The 7,130-nt window shown below is 53.7% G+C and overlaps 1 protein-coding gene across 1 annotated transcript in view; it reads left to right on the top strand.

Moving 5' to 3' along the window:
• Positions 1–7,130, top strand: part of AMZ1 (archaelysin family metallopeptidase 1) — a 35,498-nt gene that overhangs the window by 1,298 nt on the left and 27,070 nt on the right. The gene's annotated exons all lie outside the window — the stretch shown is intronic.

The raw sequence follows: 7,130 nt of genomic DNA, 5'->3' as shown, positions 1-7,130 counted from the left end.
GGGGGCGGGGGGGGGGCTGGAATGGTCACTAGCTGAGGTGGGAGCTGGCCTGGGCTGGGGGGAGTGGGGAGAGATTTAGGAGGTCACTTAAATGGTCTTTGTTGACTGTGGCTCATGGCTGAGGAAGAGGGAGAGGCAGGGCCCATGCAGTTTTCTGGGCTGGTGAATGCTTAGAGGGATGGGCCACTGAAGGCAGGCACTCCTTGCCCTGCAGGTCTGCCTCCTCAGGCATGGGTTTGGGAGCTCCAGTTGCAGGCTCACTGCCCTCTGTGGCCCTGCCTGCACCTGCAACCTGAGGGCTTTCTCAGCCCTTCCAGTGAGCCCTTCTAGAAGACCCCCAACCTCATGGAAAGCCGGATGCTCAGGAGCAGCGGGGGCCCTGCCCTGGAGCCTCAGCAGCAAGCCTGGCATGTCCTTGGCCCCCTGGCTGGGCTGATAGCTGCCTATAGTCTCTGGCTGGGGTTGCTGCAGATGCCCAGGAAAGGGGACGGGGGCTGTGAGGAGAGGGGCCTTGTTTCCACACCCACTCTCAGCTCTGGATGTGTGAGATACACAGAGGGAGGTGATGACTCAGGAGGGTCTTCTCTGGCTCCACTCATTCTGCCTCCACGCATGCAGGCCCCCTACACCTCCTTTCCCAAGAGCAATAACCACCCCCCGGTGTTGCTGCCAGGTTCTGAGGCCTCACATGGCCACAAACCTGAGACCCCTCAGCAGGACTCCCCTCCCAGGGGCCCATCTCCTCACAGCCCACTGTGCCAGGAGTCTGCTCCCTAGTGTGCGTCTGTGATGGGCCCCGGGCCTCCTGAGTACCCCTGCCTACCAAGCAGAGGGGTAGGCAAACTTGACAGTAGGACGGAGGGAAGACCAGTGGGTTTCCTGGGGGCAAGGACATCCTAGGTGCTGGCGGTGTGGCCTCAGTGGGCACCTGGGCCAATTCACCAAAACTGGAACCTTAAAGATCTCCACGTTCCCCAAAGATGTGCTGACCGACATGTGCCCGGCACAGGTGTGTGGGGTCAGAAAACTCAAGGCACTGGCTTTGCACTCCTGGCCCAGGGTGCCCTCCCCATGTCGGATCCCAAACATCTGGTGAGCACGTGTTGAGTGACCAGGGGCTTGGAAGGGAAGAATCTGTCAGCCCAGCACGTACCCTGCTCTGGGCACCAGTGAGGGAGCTCCAGTATGATTATCACTGGGGCAAAGTGCAAGGACTGTGGGGTCACCTACAGGCTGGCCAGAGTCAAGACAGAACCAACAGGGACAGATGTTGCAGGTATGAGGCCACCACCTGGGGACAGGGCGTTCGTTCCAGCAAATCCGTCTCACGTGCCTGGCCCAATGTTCTGTTTGGCAAGTGAAACGTGGGGATTCTCCTGACTGCCCTGACCACACAAAACTGCAGAGGGTAGAGGCGGGCAGAGGGAGGGGGTCGAGAGAGAGAAAAATACAGAGAGATGCATTCAGGAGAGGGAGAGAGAGAGAGGGAGAAACTCAGACAAGAAGATGGGGAGACACGGAGATAGGCAAAGCGACAGCAGCCCCTGGGAGCTGCCTAGGCACTTCCCAGGCCTTGGCTGAGCAGAGAGACCCCAGGGTGCCACCAGGAGGGTCTGGGCAGACCCCATCTCAAGTGCCGAGGGGCAATAAGGGCCTTCGGTGTGTGAATGGTGGGAGGGTGGCTTTGCACTGACCCCCACCGCCATCCCCCAGCTGCCCGGCTGTTCTGTGAGGGAACAAGGGCTTTCAGAGCTGGGGGACCCGGAGTGAATACTAATCTGTGCCTCACAGGGCAGCCTCACAGGCTGGTCAGGGAGGCTGGGCCCGGGCCAGGCCCTGAGCTTGTCTGGGAACCCCGCCCTGCTCTGCCCCATCACCTGCAGTCCCTCAGTTCTGAGAGGCCCTCAGATATCTCAGGAAAGGGAGTTGGGGCTGGAGCTCCAAGGCACTGGGGTCTCAGGCACACTGCATGGGCTGATTCTTAGCAGGCCCTCAGAGAACGGTCCCTTGGAAGATGGCTGTCCAGGAAGAAGCAGGCAGAAGGAGGGTCTCATTTCACTCTGGTTTTCCACTGTAAATAGCAGCTCTAAGGAAAGTCATTCGAGCTGGTGGAACAAGGAGGCCTGGGGAAAACCAGGCGCAGTGAGCACCCTGGCTTGGAGGAGGCCTTGGCTCTGCACCCCGCCCCATCCGAGCAGACCCCATGTTCCACAGACCAGCGCTAAGGTCTGTCCCTGCAACCCTCTATCTGGGCTGTGTCTCACCTGAACATCCCCTACCCTCCTTCGGTCTCACCCCTCCTGTCCCTACCCACCACTCCCAGGTGACTCCAGCCCAAGGTTATAGAAGTCCTTGCTTGGACCTTTACGATGGTTGATCCCACACCCCTGACAACCCCTGACCCAGCTTCCAACACCTCATCCTCCTGTAATGTGGCCTCTTCTCCTCTCCAACTTCTCTGGCTCAGCCCCTTTGCTACACACTTCCCTCCAGACCCACTCTCTGGCTTCCATTTGCCCAAAGGTGTTGTGAAGTGCCAGGTCTTTTCCCACGTTGTACTTCCTACTCAGCAGGATCCCATCCGGCCCCTTGACCCTGGACCATCTTTCCTCAACCATCTCTTGTGGCACGTGCTCCTGAAGCTGTCCTCCACCCTCCATCCTCCCATAACTCATGGTTCTCTTGTCTGCTCACACCCTTGTTTGCTGGCACTGCAGCGGGAGTTAAAGTTGCACAGAGAGGCCAAGCATTTTATTCTGCGGCCCAGCACCTGGAGCATACAAGCTTATAATGTTTGCCAAATGAATGGCTGCTATGAGCAAGAACTTTTTTTTTTTCCCTAATCCTTACGACAATCCACTGAAGCAATCAAACCTGTATGAGTTCCCTGTGGCCGCTATAATCAATAACCACAGACTGGCTGGCTTAAGACAACACCGTTATTTAGCCTTTCCAGAGGCCGGAAGTCAGAAATTCAGGGTTTGGCAAAGCCAGGCTCCCTTCACAGGTGCTAGAGAGGATCCTTTCTTGTTCGGTGGCTCCAGACTTTCCTTGGCACATGGCCACATCACCGCAATCTCTGTCTCCATCTTTACCAGGCCTCCTCCCTATGTGTCTACTTCCTATTTCTCCAATCCAGTCATTGGCTTCAGGGCCCCTCCTATTCCAGGGTGACGTCATCCTGGGATCCTTACTTCAATTACACCTGCAAAGACTCTATTCCAATATTCCAAATAAAGTCCTGTTCTGAGGCTGTGAGTGGGCACATGACCTGACTTTGATGGGGGACATGCAGTCTCATGGGATGTCAGGCAAGAGGCCTGACAACGCAGGTGGGTGCCCACGGGGACAGCACTAGAGGGCTATTCAAACCATGGGGGTTGGGGGGCAGTGGATGGAGGAATGGCATGGTAAGGCAACTTCCCCAGGCCACACGGCTCTCTTTTAACCCCAGGTCTGCTCAGGTCAGAGATGATAATGAGGATGAAGATAGGGGCTGCACCCTTTGTCCATCTTGCTGGAAGGACACATCGCATTTGGCGAGGTGGTTTCAACCAGAGAGGTCTGGAGTCTAACTTGTATGGGGACTGGTGTGGCCTAGGTGCAAGGGTGGGGTGGGCTGGTGGCCTTGACTGCCTGAAGCCTCAGCTGGCCCTGGGCTGCCAGTGTGTTCTGTGGTCCCTGGGCACTAGGCACCTTCCACCTTGGGCCAAGGAAGTTTCTGGTTAACTCGGGCAATGAGTAGAGGTCTTGCTCATCTAGATTTCCATTTCACATGCTAACCAGGCAGCCGAGGGAGGTACTGTCACCCCAGGCGTGACATGTAATTACTATTCCAGTTTCTCCTGTCCCTCCTAGCTGTGGCAGGGAGGGGGCGGGTGGGGAGGCGGGTATCCCACAGCTGCTTTGTAATTACCTGTTTTAGGACTGATCATGGATCTTTCCTCAGGTTCAGAGTTTTCTCTTCCCAACAGAAATAAATGAGAAAATCCTTGTAACTACACAGGTCAAAAGTGTAGCATTTTAAGCAGAATCTATTTGTAAGAATTTATCCCAAGGAGAAGGGGGGGAGGATCTGAAACCTGTGCACAAATTTGTGGAAACATTTAATAGTGAGAAATGAAAAAAAACAAAAGGTCCCAAACCAAATGATACATCCATGAAACAAAACTCAGCACAGACCATCGAGGTGAGGATGCTGATTTCTAGCTATTGACAGATGTTAAGTGATGAGGCTGCAGAGAGAATGGAGTACGGGATGCAAATCCCTTTTAAAAAGTGCAGGGAAAATATATAGGATGTTTGATGACAAACTAACAGTGGTGACCTCATGGTGGTTGGATAATTGAGTCTTCTTTTTGTTTTTAGCTGGTGGAACAAGGAGGCCTGGGGAAAACCAGGCGCAGTGAGCACCCTGGCTTGGAGGAGGCCTTGGCTCTGCACCCCGCCCCATCCGAGCAGACCCCATGTTCCACAGACCAGCGCTAAGGTCTGTCCCTGCAACCCTCTATCTGGGCTGTGTCTCACCTGAACATCCCCTACCCTCCTTCGGTCTCACCCCTCCTGTCCCTACCCACCACTCCCAGGTGACTCCAGCCCAAGGTTATAGAAGTCCTTGCTTGGACCTTTACGATGGTTGATCCCACACCCCTGACAACCCCTGACCCAGCTTCCAACACCTCATCCTCCTGTAATGTGGCCTCTTCTCCTCTCCAACTTCTCTGGCTCAGCCCCTTTGCTACACACTTCCCTCCAGACCCACTCTCTGGCTTCCATTTGCCCAAAGGTGTTGTGAAGTGCCAGGTCTTTTCCCACGTTGTACTTCCTACTCAGCAGGATCCCATCCGGCCCCTTGACCCTGGACCATCTTTCCTCAACCATCTCTTGTGGCACGTGCTCCTGAAGCTGTCCTCCACCCTCCATCCTCCCATAACTCATGGTTCTCTTGTCTGCTCACACCCTTGTTTGCTGGCACTGCAGCGGGAGTTAAAGTTGCACAGAGAGGCCAAGCATTTTATTCTGCGGCCCAGCACCTGGAGCATACAAGCTTATAATGTTTGCCAAATGAATGGCTGCTATGAGCAAGAACTTTTTTTTTTTCCCTAATCCTTACGACAATCCACTGAAGCAATCAAACCTGTATGAGTTCCCTGTGGCCGCTATAATCAATAACCACAGACTGGCTGGCTTAAGACAACACCGTTATTTAGCCTTTCCAGAGGCCGGAAGTCAGAAATTCAGGGTTTGGCAAAGCCAGGCTCCCTTCACAGGTGCTAGAGAGGATCCTTTCTTGTTCGGTGGCTCCAGACTTTCCTTGGCACATGGCCACATCACCGCAATCTCTGTCTCCATCTTTACCAGGCCTCCTCCCTATGTGTCTACTTCCTATTTCTCCAATCCAGTCATTGGCTTCAGGGCCCCTCCTATTCCAGGGTGACGTCATCCTGGGATCCTTACTTCAATTACACCTGCAAAGACTCTATTCCAATATTCCAAATAAAGTCCTGTTCTGAGGCTGTGAGTGGGCACATGACCTGACTTTGATGGGGGACATGCAGTCTCATGGGATGTCAGGCAAGAGGCCTGACAACGCAGGTGGGTGCCCACGGGGACAGCACTAGAGGGCTATTCAAACCATGGGGGTTGGGGGGCAGTGGATGGAGGAATGGCATGGTAAGGCAACTTCCCCAGGCCACACGGCTCTCTTTTAACCCCAGGTCTGCTCAGGTCAGAGATGATAATGAGGATGAAGATAGGGGCTGCACCCTTTGTCCATCTTGCTGGAAGGACACATCGCATTTGGCGAGGTGGTTTCAACCAGAGAGGTCTGGAGTCTAACTTGTATGGGGACTGGTGTGGCCTAGGTGCAAGGGTGGGGTGGGCTGGTGGCCTTGACTGCCTGAAGCCTCAGCTGGCCCTGGGCTGCCAGTGTGTTCTGTGGTCCCTGGGCACTAGGCACCTTCCACCTTGGGCCAAGGAAGTTTCTGGTTAACTCGGGCAATGAGTAGAGGTCTTGCTCATCTAGATTTCCATTTCACATGCTAACCAGGCAGCCGAGGGAGGTACTGTCACCCCAGGCGTGACATGTAATTACTATTCCAGTTTCTCCTGTCCCTCCTAGCTGTGGCAGGGAGGGGGCGGGTGGGGAGGCGGGTATCCCACAGCTGCTTTGTAATTACCTGTTTTAGGACTGATCATGGATCTTTCCTCAGGTTCAGAGTTTTCTCTTCCCAACAGAAATAAATGAGAAAATCCTTGTAACTACACAGGTCAAAAGTGTAGCATTTTAAGCAGAATCTATTTGTAAGAATTTATCCCAAGGAGAAGGGGGGGAGGATCTGAAACCTGTGCACAAATTTGTGGAAACATTTAATAGTGAGAAATGAAAAAAAACAAAAGGTCCCAAACCAAATGATACATCCATGAAACAAAACTCAGCACAGACCATCGAGGTGAGGATGCTGATTTCTAGCTATTGACAGATGTTAAGTGATGAGGCTGCAGAGAGAATGGAGTACGGGATGCAAATCCCTTTTAAAAAGTGCAGGGAAAATATATAGGATGTTTGATGACAAACTAACAGTGGTGACCTCATGGTGGTTGGATAATTGAGTCTTCTTTTTGTTTTTCCTTATTTTGCAGACTTTTCCGAATTTTCCACAGTGGACATGTGTTGTTGCATTGTCATTTCTTAAGACTTAAAGATCCTTCTGCCATGTTGGGGGAGGGTGGTGACAAATCCCTCAGCCATCTGTGAGGGCGCTGCTGAGGGCGTGGGGCATTTCTGCAGAATGAGACAGAGGGGAGGGTGGGCGGGCTGCGAAGGCTCCAGGAGGCTGGTAATCTAGAGCCTAAGCCCTTCTCAGAAGAAAAGGGGCCAAGAGAAAAAGGCCAGCATGGGGAAAAGCCTTTGGGTTCTGACGGGCCTTCATGGCTTCCCCCCTGCAATTAGAGTCCTTTCCACCTCGGGGTGGCTGGCAGGGGGCCAGGGTCATTGTCACAGCTGGGTGGAGCTGGGCACATGGCTGTGGGGACTAGGGACTGCCGACTTGCTGACTTGCCATGATTACCTGGAGCCTGTAGCCCGAGGCCCTTTCTTTTTTTTCTTTCTTTCTTTTTTTTGGAGAGGT

The sequence above is a fragment of the Tupaia chinensis genome, unplaced genomic scaffold, assembly GCF_000334495.1.
Source record: "Tupaia chinensis unplaced genomic scaffold, TupChi_1.0 Scaffold145208_1, whole genome shotgun sequence".
Taxonomy (NCBI): domain Eukaryota; kingdom Metazoa; phylum Chordata; class Mammalia; order Scandentia; family Tupaiidae; genus Tupaia; species Tupaia belangeri.
Note: the sequence above shows the minus strand (reverse complement) of the source record. Positions and strands in the feature narration are given on the sequence as shown.